The 17460-nt window shown below is 37.5% G+C and overlaps 1 protein-coding gene across 2 annotated transcripts in view; it reads right to left on the reverse strand.

Moving 5' to 3' along the window:
* Positions 1-17460, reverse strand: part of ANGPT1 (angiopoietin 1) — a 298250-nt gene that overhangs the window by 225386 nt on the left and 55404 nt on the right. The gene's annotated exons all lie outside the window — the stretch shown is intronic.

Below are 17460 nucleotides of genomic sequence, written 5' to 3' on the forward strand. Positions count from 1 at the left end.
TTCAGATACCTCTAATTGTCACACTGACAACACAAAAAGGCCTGAATTAATTTTACATCTAGAGTTTCCTTAGCATTCAGTCTCATTTAAACTTTTTACTTAACCTAAAGAAATCGGTCCATTAACTGCCCAAATTGGTGTTCCGATGTTACCTAATAATAATAATAATAATAATAATGGTTTTATACAAATATACATACTGGAAGAAAACTGAATTTGTGCAAGCAGGTCTAAATTATATGTGAAAAACTCTATAGTAAACATTTTTGCAATTTGCAGTTGCCTGGTGATTTCAGGTTGTAAATAAAGAAGAATTGAGCAATGTATTTCTTGTATGATCTCCCATTTCACAATAGGGATTAACATTACTTTTACCAAAGGCTTAATGAAGACTATAGTGCCGATGTGCTGGAGTCTGCTCATACCTCTGAGAGCCGTATGTGCACAACTCTTCACGACTCTGTATTCACTAAAATCAAGCTGGTAACCTGAATTTGGCCATGGTAGGGGTATTTACACCATGAAAATTGACAGACTATAAATCAAGTCTACTTTCTCTTCCCCTCTACTTAGATCCAGTTATTAAACATTTACCAGCACAATACTGACTAAATTAAAGCATCAATAATGAATAGTAAAGTGTGCCCACATGGTTGCTGCAGGTGCAGGGAGTGCTGACTGCTGAGGACTCATCGCTGTACCTTCTCTGCAGATTGCCCTTAGCCAAGGGGAGTTGACTTGCTCAGGATTATGCCCCTTCCATATCAGACAGCTGGACGGATGTGGAGATACAAAGACCTGGGTCCCTGAAAGGCCATGCCAGCTCCGGAGCATCTTGTGGGATTAGCTCAGTGGTCTGTTGCAACTGCATCATAGTTTAACGTCTCCCTTTGCCTCATCCTGCTTTCCTCCGTCTGAGAACATCCCCCACCCCTCCTCACCCGCCACCACTAAAACTGTCTGCACAAATCTCTCTCTGTCTCAAAGTCTGTGTCCCAGGGAACTTGACCTAAGACATACATGTAACATTACCTGGCACACAGTACTTGAAAAGTGTGAGTTGCTAATAACATATTTGTAATCATTCTTTCACTGTACCTTAGTTCTAATCTAGTTGTTAAGAGTTAGAGGGAAATGATTTCATCAGGCATCTTTTCCTTTTCCTTTTTCTCTTTTCTTTTTTTTTGAGACAGAGTCTCACTCTGTCACCCAGGTTGGAGTGCAGTGGCACAATGTCGGCTCACTGAAATCTTTGCCTCCTGGGTTCAAGCAATTCTCCTGCCTCAGCCTCCCGAGTAGCTGGGACTACAGGCGTCCACCACATCTCCTCTTATTAAGTTAAAAAAAAAAAATTCTGCATTGGACAACACAACCAAATAATGGCTATCTCTGTGTACAATCTTAGTTGGCTTCAAAATGCTCAATCTGAATCAAGTCGTTTTGGAGGCCAAGCAGACAACTGGAAATTCAAATTCATTTAAGAGTCAGAAAAAAACAAAAAAGGCTAAATTTAACTCGAGGAAGAGAATAATTTCAGGAGTTCATCAAATTTAGGTTGATGATCTTTAAACACATCTAATTTTGAACTAAGAAGACATTGTACTCAGGGATCCTCCACTGTAACACGAATGCAAGACTGATAACTCCACTGTTCCGAGAAGGTGACTAACAGGATGTTTCTTTAGTAATCAGATTAGCTGATATAAACCTTCTTTGGTCAGTTTCAAAGAAAAAAAAAATTGAATGTGATGGCCATGTTCAATTAGGTCTCCTGAGACCACACGGGACCTAAGCATAATGCATCCCTTGGGAAGATTCAGTGCAAACCACAACTGGAAAACATTGGGCAGCCATTCACAGCCACCCAGTAAAATAATATTCTATGTACATCCTTGGTTATGCATGAATGTCATGATGACTACTAAGGGATTAATTATTTTATTTGTAATCATAATATTTCTCAGAATCCTATGAGGAATTTTACAAAATTAAGCCACAATAATTCATATATTGGTTATATATTAAAACAAAGTATCTCAAACATATTAGAAAGACTATTCTTTAAATATATATGTGTGTATGTACACACATATATATATATTTTTAAGACAGTTTCTCTCTTGTTGTCCAGGCTGGAGTGCAGTGGTGCCATCTCAACTCACTGCAACTTTTGCCTCCCAGGTTCAAGCGATTCTCCTGCCTCAGCCTCCCAGGTAGCTGGGACTACAGGAGCGTGCCACCACGCCCAGCTAAATTTTTTTTTTTTTTTTTGAGACGGAGTCTTGCTCTGTTGCCCAGGCTGGAGTGCAGTGGCGCGATCTCGGCTTACTGCAAGCTCCGCCTCCCGGGTTCACGCCATTCTCCTGCCTCAGCCTCCGAGTAGCTGGGACTACAGGCATGCACCACCACGCCCAACTAATTTTTTGTATTTTTAGTAGAGACAGGGTTTCACCGTATTAGCCAGGATGGTCTCGATCTCCTGACTTTGTGATCTGCCTGCCTCAGCCTCCCAAAGTGCTGGGATTACAGGCGTGAGCCACCACGCCCGGCCAGAAAGACTATTCTTAAAGCATTCCTTTCTATGCATTGGAAAAATCACATTGAAGGAATATTGTTTGGTATCTGATTTCTAGTATGGAATTCAGGCTCAGTTAGCAATATGGTGACCATACGCTACTATAGGAGGTTGCTATCTTGATTTTTTTCTGTTTATTTGCTGACTTATTATTTAATTCAGACAACTCTGGGCAAGAGAGTAGAGAAGGCACTAAGGATAATGAGAGAAATTTAGAAAGGTTATTCCTTTAATAAAACCCATAGCTTTATGGAAGAGACCCACATGTATGAAAACAAATTCAATTTGAAATAGAGGTAATTTAGTGGCTATCTTCCCAGCATGCTTATCTTGCTTTTCTAGATAACCTCACACTGCTCCTCTACATCCTTTATCCTCATTATCCTTTCCACGTTACTCTGTTGGCTCCCAGTCATAGAAAATAAATCCCTTGACACATCAGTCTCAAGGTGTGCCTGTGAAAGGCCGATCCTGGGGTTATCCCAACCAAAGTTTCTTCTCTTTTGGATCTGGAAAGATGTGAAGCAGAGGCTGAAGACAGTTGCTTTCCCACAACTTGCATAAGAAAACCAAAGCAAAAAAATATGAAATGGTTTCCAAGCTCTTGTCCAACCCCAAGAGCTGGTTTCCATCACTGATCCCAGAAGCAATCTTGGTATCATTTTGAACAAGCTTGAGTTGAGTTTGTCCAGCTTTCAACAGAAAGTGTTCACCAAAGCAAGCATGGGGAGCAGCTCTGGGTTTTGTGGGACCCCAGGCTTATACCATTGGTAATCCTCTTGGAAAATGAAAACAAAATTATAAATGCACCACCAGGTATAAAAGTGCTTATTTATTTTGGAGGAAAAGGAAAAATACAAGTTCCTGCACTTCTGGAGGCTCATGTCTCTGGTGCTTTACCAGACATGCTTACACAGAATTGCTTCCCAGTTGCAAACTGGCTTCCCCTCCCACAGAGAATTCTACAACAACCAGCAACTCCTTGGACACAAAGGGGTCTGTGCGTGTGAGGGATCCTGAAGGTCAGGCTTCACTCACTGCCAGATAAATCTGCCTCCAGCAGCACAGATGTCTAAAGTACAGTGGGAGAATAGAGAGAGAAAGGGCAACCCTGGTACCAGGAAAGGTTTCTCGGAGGGGTGAGCACTCTCTGGATGATTAATTGGCATTCTGAAACAGAAAGTGGGCGGGTGATCCAAAGTTGAGTGAATTCTTTGCACTAAGTTACGGTGTCAAGAAATAATCGCATGTTTGAAGAAAGTTTATCTTATTTAAACGTGAAGACACATGAGAAAAAAAGATGATTGCAGAGTGGCAAATTGAAGAAACCCTCTCCATATAATCCTAGAATATGCCAGTTAATTTTGTGTTTTTCCTTGCCCCCTCTACTCTTCTTCCTCCTTGTATTCACTTTCCTGGACTTTGAGCTTCTAGGAGGGAGGATACTTCAAAGCCCTGCTTCCAGAATATTTATGTAGAGCATATGCTTTCTATTCTCGGGATACTCCACCAAATCCCAATATTTTGTCCTTTTCCTTAAAATAAACATAGCACTCAAAAAGGGAAAAGGATAATGGAGCACAACAATAACAAATGATCTTTTACAGCAAGATCCTTAAGACACCAAGCTTAAGAGGAATAACAAACACTACTCTTTTCAATATAGGACCTATGTCACCAAAAGTTCACCAGTGTGGTGCTGGATGGAGTCGTGTGGAAAACCAGAGGATATTTTTTTAACTAGAGGGAAATGACCCTCCGTGTATTTAAATATATGTGTATATATTAAAAAGTTAGCATCAAAGCAAATCGATTCAATTTTTCACAGAATTTACATGAGAATTCTAACATAGAAAAAGAATATGGATCCAAACTCTGTTCCCCATGCACTCCCTTTTCCTGATTCTGATTTTAAAACATCACTTAGCCTGGGATATAGTGAGCTTGGTGAGTCCTGTTAACTGTACTCAGGACCAGCTTGCATTCGTTAATAATACCATTAAAGCTAAAGACACATTTGTGTGTGTTCTGGAGGAATGGGGGTTAGGGGCTGCCTAGGGGCCAGGACTGAATTTTGTTTCAACGTTCCTGCACTATCTCATGGCTAAGTGTCACTACCCTATCAGACATTCTGCCCTGTCAAGCTGTAATGCCAACTCAAGACACGCATCAGAGCCAGCTGTTGTGTTTTGTGAAGCAGATGCTGTTTCCTGAACCTCATCTGTCCTGCCGTGTACCAGCTCTCTGTTGAGGTCCCTCTTCCTCCCTGTACTTGCAGATGCTCTCCTGAAGATGCTCTTGTCTCCTCAGGACAGAGTGAGACACACATGCGTTTGTCTTTCAGGTCAATGTCCGGTGTTGTTTACTTTTCTTGCTCCCCTTGTGTCCATAACATTTCTGTTTGATTCTCCCTTTGTCCAAGTAAGATCTTCTACAATAATTATAGTCATGAAGGGAAGGTCTCTCTGTTCCTCCTCTAGATTTGAATCCCTGTATGAATGATGGCTTATTTTAGACTGTCTCTCAGTATAGTCCCCAGGTAAGACCTGGGTAAGATCAAGTTCCTGTGCATATTGATCTTCAAATTTGATCTCTCAACAGGAGGAGGAGGAGGAGAAATGGGAGTTATTATTCCCAGTGTCATTTCTGGGGTAGACACAGCTCCTAAAACAGAATGCTGAAATTGGGAAGACTGTTCTTAAACTAAGCAAGGCATTACAGGACTTTGGGGAGGCTAGGCTCCCTGAAGGCATCCACCTAGTGAGTAGATCAAGGCAAAAGGATCCCTGCATTACAGATTGAAGAAGCCATATTTTGAAAGCCAACTTATCCAGTAGGTCCATTTTCAGGAACAAGGCAGCACTGTAATTTCCACGTGACCTTTCATGTGACTTTTCTCCACTTATTACCAACCATGAAGCATCTGGAATTGATGTTTAAGAAGCAAGAATGTTTCTTTGCAAGCTACAAATAATGAAATGTGGTATATAGGTTTCCTTCCCAGATGACATTCACCTTTTATGTTTCCATCTATTACCCATATCTCAGTATATAAGAATTCAGTTCACGTGGGTATAATGTCTCCTATGTGTCTAGCCCATGCTGGGCAACTTGAGAGATTACAAAAGATCTAGAAGGTCCAGAGTCTACCCTATGGGAGACAAGGTTGACCCCCATGAGACTTTTTAATGCAACAACAGACTTTGCAAAGTGTAATATCCTATCCTAAAAGACCTATCCAAACAGAAACACACAGAATGATGCTATTTTCAAGTGTGTCTGAGAAAATGTAGGTTTTCCTAAGGGTCTGTCTTCAGCTCCTTTATTTGGTCATTCCACACACTCTTTTTTGATGATTTCTTGCTTTCTAATTTATGTGTTTTTTTTAGTCTTATTATTGTAGTAGTGCTGGTAGTTTTTTTATTGTTTTTTTTCGAGTACTATAAATAACAACAATCACAGATACCTGCCAGTGCTTTTTTAAGCAAGGACACACATTGATAGCCACAGCATCAGTAGCTAATTCACCTTTATGGGAATCCCAGTTATTATTTTGACCTCTTGGCTCATTCTCTAACCAAGTTGGCGAAATTCCCAAACCACCCAAAGATATTATAAAAAGCATTCATCCTATTACCGTCTTCTCTGAAACCCTCAAGTAAAATGAAAGAAAACTGATTCATTCAATATTGCCTTTCATGCATTTTGAAAATTTGAGTTTATTTCCAAATATACTAGGAACAATTCTTTTGGACAAGAGGCTTATGCTATTCTAAGTCACATGCATCCGGCCATGTTACATGGTCTGAGAGTGATTTAAAAACAAAAACAAACAAGCAAGCAAACACCAATAGTTATGTTTAAGATGCTTAAGGGAATGGATAACCAAGTTATTTAAGGATAACTAGGTACCAATCGTGCTAATTAATAGGTGCTTATATGTTACAATGTCAAGCTGTGAGATGATTCTGTGCCTCTTACAGGGCCTTGAGAGAAATAGGGGTTGAGTCATTTAAAGCATGAAGGAACACAGTGAGGCACTCATAAGATGAGACCAGTTACTGCAGGCGAGTGAAACCCGGACTTCCCGGGGAGGCTCTCCAATCACCTTCTCACCACTTAACAGCTCAGTTAACAAATTTAGACAAAAAGCAACTGAAAACTTCATCGTTAATGATCAAACTCCCTTGAAGCCGAAGTTTCCAAAGGCTTTACTAAAAGAATGGGTGTCACTAATCAATAATGACACTGAGCGGGACACTCCCAAGGAGCTCTTTCTGAGAGATGTTTGTTAACCCAGCAGGAAGAGTCTGCAGTGAAATGCTTCTTACTTCAGGGTTAATTATTTGTCTTTTTTCCCCAGAGCCAATAGGAGCTCGAAGAAAGAATAAAAGCCTATTGCTGAGCTCCAGGAGGGGGAAAAAAAAAAAAATCAACTCTGCTGGGTTCCCAGCAACTAGTTAGTTTTTGGATTGCTTTTGTCTTGGTGAGAGAGAAATTCCTGGAGCATAGTCAAAGGATCGTCACTGTTTTTAACCGAGTCAAGGGGTTTTCTGTAGACTAATATTATTTTTGAAATGCAGGCTTCCACAAATCTTTTGTTTTAGGACACTCTGACAGAGTATGGTGGTTTATGATGATTAACATAAAAGTAAAAGCAACAAAGAGGTAACAAAAAATCACATAGCTGGGTCAATAAATGGGTTACATTTCATTTCTGAGAGAAAAAAATCCATTTGTCATGTGGGTCATTTTTCATTTAAAGTTATAGGTTAAGTAGTAACATATATATGAATCAACTTTTTGGTTAGAATCTAACCAATGAATGAAACGTGCTGAAATAATTCGTGCTTTTTGTGTGTTTTTTTTTTTTAATTAGAATTTTTAACTAATTAGTATACAGAAAAAAAATCCTCGAAAGTATTTTAACTCCCAAGGTAAGGGTTAATGTTCTTGGAATTTCACAAGAATTGTGAATATAATTCTAAATGAAAATGGAATTTACTATTAATGAAAAATCAGTTTGGGACAAATGGTCTTTACTGGAATTCTGATATTTTAAATGCAAGGGAATGTTTGTGTGGTTCTTTCTGTAGCATCCTCAGTCTAAGTACTCACAATGCACGCTGCAGCACCTTGTCACATTTTACTCTCATTTTTGGTTCGCATGACAGACTCCCAACTATACTGTGAGCTCCTTGAGGGCAGAGTTCATACCTATGCACTCTTCCTCGCCCAGAATCTAAACAAATATTTTCTAGATTGCATCCATCTGTGTGGTAGGCTAAATAATGTCCCCATTCTAAGCCTTGGAACTTGTGACTATGTTACCTTACATGGTAAAAGGAATTTGCAAATGAGATTAAATTATCCAGGTAAGCCCAATGGAATCATAAAGTCCTTTATAAGAGAAAAGCAGGAGTATTAAAATCAGTAGTAAAAGATGTGATGGTGGAAGCAAGAGGTTATATTGATGCAGGGACATAGTGGTCAGCAGGTCAGGGTTTATAGGTGATCTCTAGAAGCTGAAAAAGGCAAAGAAATGGTTTCTCCCTTTACGGCCTCCAAAAGGAACCAACTTTGCCTACACCTTGATTGACTACATTTGAGATAATTTGTTACAGCAGCAATATGAAACAGCAATGCAGTCTGTTATTATTTGGTACACTAAGATTATTCTTTGAGTTCTCTGATGAACCTCTTGGTATCACATGTTCTTAGAAAATGGCAGCAATTATGTAAAAGGTGAAAATTCTACAGTTTCTAAGTTAAACATCCTGGATTCAAAGCTCAGCTCTGTACTAATTGCTATCTGATCTTGGTGTCATTTAACCTCTCAAAACCTCACTCTCCCCTTGGTAAAATGGAGATAATAATAGTTCTTATAGAACAAGCTATTTTGCCTCTAATAATTAAATAAGGTAGTGCATGTGTGTATGTAAGAGAGAGAGATAGTGTGTGTGTTTAGCACATTACATTGTACATAGTATATTGGTCAGTGATTTTGGTTTATAATTAGAAAACATAAGCACAAAAAATTGACTGTGTCTAATAAATCACCTTGCAAAAACACTGATTTTGGTTGGAAGTCACTTGTTGTATTGTCCATTACAAATGACACCCACCTAGTTTGTCACAGAGCAGAGGAGGAATTTTCTAAGTGTTCACTTTTTCAATAGGTTTAGTAACTGAAGACAGATCCAGAATACACCACAACTTAAGCTAAAGCGACTTCAACTTTACTCCGGCTCTCTTAGAGTGCCTGTAGTTCTCTTCACATTCCATGTCCTGCCAGGTCCCCGGAGCCTTGCACAGGCCACATGCCCTCTTCCAGGAATGTCTTCCTCTATCCTACTGCTATCAACCTCTTTCTTCCTTGGCAAGATCTGCAATCTTGGTGATGTCTTCCCTGCCTTCTCAAGCTCCTAGTTTTGAACTCCAGTTCTCCCAATATACTGTAATAAGAATCCCTTTAATGCTTGTATCTACCTCCCTACCAGATCTTCAGGGAAACTACTCTGTCTTTTTTATCATCAAAGTATCATGCTAGGCACTGAGGATACAATTCAACAAATTCAAAGACTAGATTCCTTCATAAACCAAGTCTTTGCAGATGACCCAGTGGCTTAAGTTACACTAAGCATATATCCCTCCAGAAATACATGCCAATACCTTGTAGCAAACTTACATCTTAAAATAAATATTCTCAGCTTTAATATTTTAATCCATTAGAGTATTTGTGTTTGGTACATATTTCAGCAAACTCTGGCAACTCATTGAGCATAGATGTTGGCATAAGAAAAAATTCTTGGTACCTCTCTAATAACACAATTAATACCATCATAAAATTAAACATTTTTACTGTCTGACAAAAGTATTGATATCTGAGGGATTAAAATTAAAATTTACAAGATCATGCAATTATAAAAACAATTGAACCATAAAATCTTTTAAAAAGAGAAATCAATTTCACTTTCCCCCAAAGACATTATAGAGTAAAACATAAATATCCCTTATCCCAAATAAATTAGTTTGGGATTATGCTATAATGATGCTATGAGAGTCAGGTACAACAATAGGATTTACTTTCCTGAGAATTTTCTGAGATATAGCTTTCTTAGGAAATCAAAGGATATCTGCTTTTAAGTCCTCAATGAACAGGCGTTTAACTCACCCTTCAGATTTCAAATAAAAGCTTAATGTATTAGATATCTGATAAGCACTGTTAATAACAATGGTTTATTTCAAAGGATATGTATATTATACTCTGGTTCATTGGAACAAATACTCAAGGTCATCTTGACAATATCAGAGAATTGTCCTGTCTCACTATCTGAGTTCTTTGCAGAATCTTCTGGTTTAATCGTTCTTTTTATTTATATATTTAATTCTATACGTATTCATTCCAGTTTGCAATTTACAATTTGTATTCTTACAAAGAGAGTTTTTAGAAAAGCAACGATGTCTTGACTTAAAAAAAAACTCAAATTAACAAACATTCATATTTCACATTCATATGAAATAATACTTTTTCCCCTCTTTTTTTGTAAAATATTTTTTAAGTATTCAACTTTCTTAAATAGTAGTTGAGATCATTGCCCAGTTGGTGGGGGTATAAGGGAAATTGGGATGGTTGTTTTTTTCATTTTGTGCTAATGATTCCCAAAATACAGAACTGATACCTGGGGATAGGGAGGATCAGCTAGAAGTGAACTTCAGAGTTTTGGTGTCAGATGGATTCTATTTCATTACTGCTACCAAGTAGCAGACACATATCAGGGAAGGGATATTCTATTGCAAATGATTGGATAGGTAAGTTTTTTCCCCCCAGGAAACCACAGTTGCCTTATGAAATAGTTCTGTGGCTTTCAAGATCTTGTGCACAGAAAGGACATGTCCACACATACTATTCAATCAGGGTGTTATTAAAGAGACATTGAGTAAAGTATTAAAAGCAAAAAGATTATCCCTGACATGAAAGATGGACAAGTAAATAATACAAATAAAGACACTGGGCAGCATTTTCCTCATCTAGAAAATTAGTGGATTCAAATATCATCTTTCAATTTATTTCAGCTATTATGGTCCATGATTTTAAAAGGATGAAACAGGATATTAGCATCTATCATAAGCCAGGCTTCTAGGACCAATTCTTCAAACACTTCATTCTGTTCATGCTTTTTCTTGTCTCTAACCGAAGGTTTAAAAGTTTCAATAGATACCTGTGTAAAAAAGAGACATATACAAAGAGAGGGTAGATGAGCATAAACTGGAAGGTTGGAAGTGTACATCTCATCTAGATAGCTGGGTCATTACAAGTTCAACAATGTTCAAGGGCAGGATGTCATAGATTCCCTCACCCACCCACAAATTTATATATTCTTTATCAAGCTCCTACTGTTCCAAATACCGTGAAAGGTGGTAGGAACGTATAATTCACTATATCATAGTCCTTATCTTTCCTTTCCTATACTAAGTTTGAGTTTAAAAATATCATACTAAGTGGCTAAAAATTGAAAAAGAGGCAATTCTGATTGAGGAAAGGGGTGACTATTGGAGAAGTATTTGAGCTGTTATCAATGGAAGCATTGAACTGTTGTCCAAATAAGATTTTAATATCTAAGTAGAGAGAAAAGGGAATATCATTCCCACAGGAAGGGAACAGCTTTAGTAAAGATACAGATGTGTAATATGCTTGGCAAGTCTTGAGAACGGTGGGAAGTGTAGCATGTCTAATAGGCCGGGCGGGAATGTGGGAGTGGCAGGAATGAAACAGGAAAAGGAGTCTGGACTCAACACATGCTAGGGATTTTGAACATCATTACGTGAAAAATTTGAAATCATGGAGGGTTTTTAAGTGGGGGATTTGAAATACTTTGCTTGGGGTTTTCAGGTAGAACTGCCGGGGATAATGCCAGAGTGATGGGGTCAATGAAATCATGTATTGACCTATTCAGAAAGTCCAGGGGAAAGCTTAAGGACCTGAATTCGGGAGAGGGGATGAACGATTAAAGAGACTTTGTCCTAAGAAAGTCAGTCTCAGCTAAGACAAACTTAAAAAAAAATTACTAAATTTCAATAGCAAATTAACTAAGTTAAAGTATGTAGGGTAGCCTAGCTCTAACCCTGATTAGATGACAATGATTTGCAATTAGTGGATTAAGGGAAAAGACTAAAGTCTCATGGCTTCTATTTTTGATATACTGATAATGTTTGTTTGTAAATGTATACTCAATAAGTTTAGAAAATAATTATTTGTTTTTTTTTCCCCTGAAAGTGGTAAATGTCCCCACTGAATCATGTTGAAACTCTTAGTCATTGAGAAAATCCATTTAGAAATGATTAATGACTATTTAAACTGCAGTGAAATTCATTCAAGAATCACTTTTATTTAGTGAAGTGTGAATGGAAGAGTTATATTTGTTTGCCCTTTAGTGATTCTCTATCTAATCACTAAATTAGATTTTCTATGTAATCACTATAATAATATTATTTTAATATATACCATTTCCCTCATGATGGGGGTAGATATTAAAATAATATTTTCATAGTAGTTGAAGCTGGGAAGGGGAAAGGACTGTAAATGAGCACAAGTGATCCTGCAGAGTGATAGAAATGTTCAGAAATGTGATTGTGCTACAGACTGCACATGTCTGAAAATTTACTAAAAGTCATTGGACTGTACACTTAAAAGGAGTGAATTTTATGGTAGGTAAATCAAACCACCCAAAAGCTGTTAAAAAAAAATTATTGGTGTGCATGTATGAAGGACTTTAAATCTGCTAAATGTGACGGTAAATCTTGCAGTCATTTAATAACAGCTTACAGAGAAGTTACTAGGGACAGGAGTGTTCTAGGTAAATCTTCTTAAAATTTAATGTGTATAAGAATGTACAGAGGATAGTAAATGCAGATTCTGATTCAGTAGGTCTGGCACTGGGCCCATAATTCTACCATTTTAACAAACTTCCAGGGAGTGTCACGTGTTGGCCGAGAAACCACATCTAAATGTCAAGGTTCTAGGCACAGGGATCTGGCAAGGGAACAAAAAGGTAATTTTCTTACTCCTACAGAGCTGACATGCTAAGAAGGGAGGCAGGTGGTAATGAAGTAAACAAATAAAAGCTCAAGATAGTTTCTCATATGTACTACACAGTCTTCAGAACAGCCCTATGATTCAGCATTCTTTCAAAATCTTTTATTCATTGCCTACCATGTGCCAGGAATCATGATAGGCACTGGAGACACAATTGTAAGCAAACTATAATTTCTGATGTTATAGAATTTACAATCTAATTCCAGACCCATTGCACCTTCCAAATAACCCTATGAGGTATATAATACAATTTTACTGATTGATTGATTGATGAAACAGGGACCCATTGTGCCACCCAGGCTAGAGTGCAGTGGCCTAATCACAGCTCGCTGTAGTCTCAACCTCCTGGACCCAAGCCATCCTCTCACCTCAGCCTCCCCAGAAGCTGGGACCACAGGAGTGCACTACCATGCTTGTCTAATTTTAAAACTTTTTTTTTTTTGTAGAGATAGGGTCTCTCTATGTTGCCCAGGCTGGTCTCCAACCCCTGAGCACTAGCAATCCCCCTGCCTTGGCCTCCCAAAGTGCTGGGGTTAGAGGCATGAGCCACAGTGCCTGGCCAATACTCTATTTTTTTTTTTTTTTTTTTTTTTTTTTTTTAGAAGCAGAGCTTGAGAATCAGAAAAGGTAAGTCCTTTCTTCAAGGCCACACAGTATTCACATTGGGCCTCAATCCTAAGACTTCATCTCAACACTATTCTAGACTATACACTCTTCAATTTCATCGCTACAGGAAGAAATGAGAAATTTACATTGCATTCATCATCCAGAATACTATGTTCTTTTGGACTTTGGTGCCCTTGGCAAACTGCGCTGTCTATTTGTTAGCTTAGTTATTTCCTCTTTCTGGGTCTCACGTTATTCAAGTCCTCTTGTGCTTATATGGAACGCTGTAATTTAGATCTGCATTTCTTTCTCTTCTTTGCTACCAATTTCAGCAACCTTGTGAGGATCTATTTATACTCCCGCCTCTTGGGAATTTGAAGTTCATCTTCATTTATCGTCTGCAGATGTACTTCTCATGCTACTCACTTCCTTTTTTCAGCTCACTAATGATGTTGTTAAACAAAATAGAACCCAACATTGACCCGTGAGGACAGCCCCTCGGATTCTGTGCTCATTTTATGTCAATCATCCATTCCTTCAATGGAATGTCTTAGCTTAAAGTGCTCGTACTGGGACAAGAACAAACCACTGAAGTTTACACAAGAATATAAATTCCTGGATACATATGGGAGAAATATTTGAAAATCAACAACTTATTTGTATAACTATGAAAAATTACAGGAAATATAAAATGGAAAATTATATGCTAGTATATTTAAACAGTTAATGAGATAACATTTATTGAACATAAATATGTCAGTTACTTAATTTTATTATTAGTATCTCTAATTATTAAAATCATCTACCAATGTAGTTACATTTCACACCAGAAACTCCTGGGTGGGTCAGAAACTGAGGGCCAGTGAGGTGAGGTTACGTTTCCAGGACTTTCTCCAAAGTGCACATATTTTTCTAACATTACATATCGCTTCAATAAATACATATTTTTGGTTGTCATTTTTAACTGGCCTGTTAAGAAACTGTGCTACTTTTCTAATTTGAGATATGAAACTTCTCATATTCTCCCAAAGAATACCTGATTTGAAGAATGTGAAAAAGTGTTTGTTTCCCCATGTTGACTCTACAACAATCAGTAATAGCCTGTTACAGAGAAAGGTATCACTAACTACCTTGAAATTAAGTTTTGTGAAAAAAGTTTCCAGTTTTTATAAAGCTGGAGGAGAAAAGAGAACGAAGAAAAAGAGAGCTGAAGTATGTAAATGGCCTATAATATTTGAACAGCTATAGTTTCAAGGCAATTATATTAAGTACACAAACCTGGTTTTAATGGCCATGCTTAGAAGATGGGCAGAGTACTAAATGTGTAAGTCATTATGAACTTGGCACAGTAGCTCTGTTTATTTTAACCTTTCTTTTGCTGCTTTCATTGAGGATGTTTACTTAACCAGGCTCTATTAAATATGCTAAAAACATTATTGCAGACTTTGTCTTTGTGAGCACTTTTAATTGACAAGCCACAGAAGTGACAACTCATCAGGAATCATAGATGACAGCAGATAAGTTAGAGTGGCATGAAGAGGACACGCAGGTATCTTTTTACCTTGGACTAAAAAAAAAAAAAAGAAAAAGAAAAAGAAAGAAAAACTTTAGTGAAATTCAGTGTTTCTGAAATGCAAAGGACTAGTCGTATTGGAGACTGAATTCTTGTATTTAGCTGAACAGCAGAACCCGTGTAGGGCACTCTGGAGGATGCTCCCCTCCAGTGCGCTGTGACCCTGCTGGACCTGCGTGACTAGCACACCTGGTGTGGAGAAAATGTCATGCCCGGAAGTCCATACTGAACTTTGTTATTCTAAGCAGCTGATAGGTGCCAAACACGTTAACCCTCCACAATGTTATCCAAGCCTAGGAAGGAAGAAAGCTCTTTTATTTGTTTCACAATGCAGAGATAAGGAAATGAGAAACTACAGAATCTTTGGTTAATAATGGCCCATGTGGAATCCTAGTTTACTTTTAGCATTATGATTATTTCTTTTCCTTCTTTCCTTTTCTTCTACCTCTTCTTCGTCCTTCTCCTTCTTTGATATCATCTTCTTCTTCTTCTTCTTTGTCATCTCTATCTTTATTAGTCTTTGGAGAGAGTCTTACTGTCATTTTATATAATTCCAGTGATATTTCCTGATAAAGACTGTTCATCCACATACAAATATATTCTAAATATTTATTGAAAATTATTTGAATCTTTCTATTTTGAAGTTTTAAAATATCAGGTTCTTATAAAATTTGTGCCTAGTAGAAAGGTAGTAATTTTACTTTAAACATGGAAACTGAAGAATTTTTGTTATACACTGTAATTATTTATGAAAGGAATCTGGAAAGACAGCAAATTGGCATCAGGGGAAAAAAACATATGCTTATCTTTACTGTTTATATAAATGTCAACCTGATATTTTAGGCTATGATTATCACCAAAATTATCTGATATGTTTTTTGAAGTTTGTTGACAAAAATCACTCCAGATGCAAATTCATTTTATGTAGTGGGTGGTCTTAGAAGAAAATCATTGTCTTGTTTATTGAAAAATGAGCATCCAAAAATATTTCCACCAGGGTTTAGAGCGGGCAGGATTCATAAATAAAATAATTAACAGAGAATGAATATATGCTATATAAAACCATATGTCATTTGATTAACAAACAAAATGTATATTTTTAATGAAATGAATGTTTGAGATCTAAATACAACATATTATTGTTACATAAAGTTGTTCATGTACACATATATAGAGTCTCCTGTAGATTGTGGAATATGGACTACCGCTTATGATAGTGTTTACAATCTAATATGCTTTTTATGTCAGTGAACATCACTTGCTTATGAGAAAAAAGAAAGTTTAGATACATATTAGTCACTTGGACTTATAGGAAATCACTTAGTACGTTGCTAGGTTGTTATCATACCAGACTTAATCTGGAAATGCCATTAATTTAGAAACCAGTAAATACAGATTCCAGCGCAGGCCCATAGAACTAAGAACCAGGGCTTCAGAGTCAGACCCGGGAGTAAGTTATTTAACTTCTTCTAACCTTATTGTCTCTATCTGTAAAACAGAGATCATAACTGTATTGTACAAAGTTTTCTGGAAAGCTACAATGAGAAAATTAACATCATGACCTTACGTCAGTACCTAAATGTACTCAACAAATTTTACTTTCCTTTAGGAAGTAGGAATGTTCTCCAGAGGGACAAGAGCCATCTTTGATCTATATTTATGGCTGTCAGAGAGCTTGGTAGAGTTTTTTTACATGAGTCGCTTTTTAATAAATATCTGTAGAAATAAGGAAGAAAGGAAAAAAGGACCTGTTTCCAATGCTAAACCAACTTCTGTTCTAATATAAGAAACAGAACTTACGTAAGTAAATATTTATGTTTGAAATTTGCATGTAAAAATAAATACTATGCTCAAGGCACATACCAACTGCTAAATTACACTCAGGAATGGAGTTTGTATTGCTGCTCAGAAGGATTTGAATAAAAGTATTCTGTGGTTCTTCATAGTGTCCATGAAAATAAGGAAACAATACAAGCAGGCAGGCTCACCAGGAGACCCTTAAAAGAGTCTACGTGTGCTGAGCTTGGATCAGGCTGAGACTGTTGAAATTCAGAAGTAGAGGAACAAAAACCCATGAGTAGGAATCAGTAGACTTGGTATTAGCCTAGACATGGTCGTAATTGGAATGGGGAGGGGATGCCCAGGGTGTCTTGTCTGCCTCGGAAACCATGGTGCAGGGAAAGCAGAATAGATGGGCTAAGGAGAGATCATAATATCCCTTTTCTTCCCCATGTTTAGATTTAGGTGATGGCAGAACATCTAAGTAAAGATGTTCCATAAACAGAAAGAAATATGTGACTGGGCAGAATATGAAAGGTCAGGGCAGGAGAGGAAGTTCTGGAAATTGTCTGCATAGAGATGGGTGGTAAATAAAATTGAGGGCTCAAGCGTGACTAGCTCAGAGAATGTGGCTTGCAAACCACAGAAGATGATTAAAAACATTCACTATTTTAATTACATTTTTAAAAAAGTTTCTACATTCTCTCTGGGGGTTAATATAGCACCAAATTTTACATACCTACTCATTTAGATCTAGGAGAAACTTGAGAAAATTCTGATCCAATTTCTTTAGTTTATATAGGCAGGTAGCAGCCCAAGAGGGTGAAGTGA

Source organism: Papio anubis, chromosome 8, assembly GCF_008728515.1.
Source record: "Papio anubis isolate 15944 chromosome 8, Panubis1.0, whole genome shotgun sequence".
NCBI classification, from domain to species: Eukaryota; Metazoa; Chordata; class Mammalia; order Primates; family Cercopithecidae; genus Papio; species Papio anubis.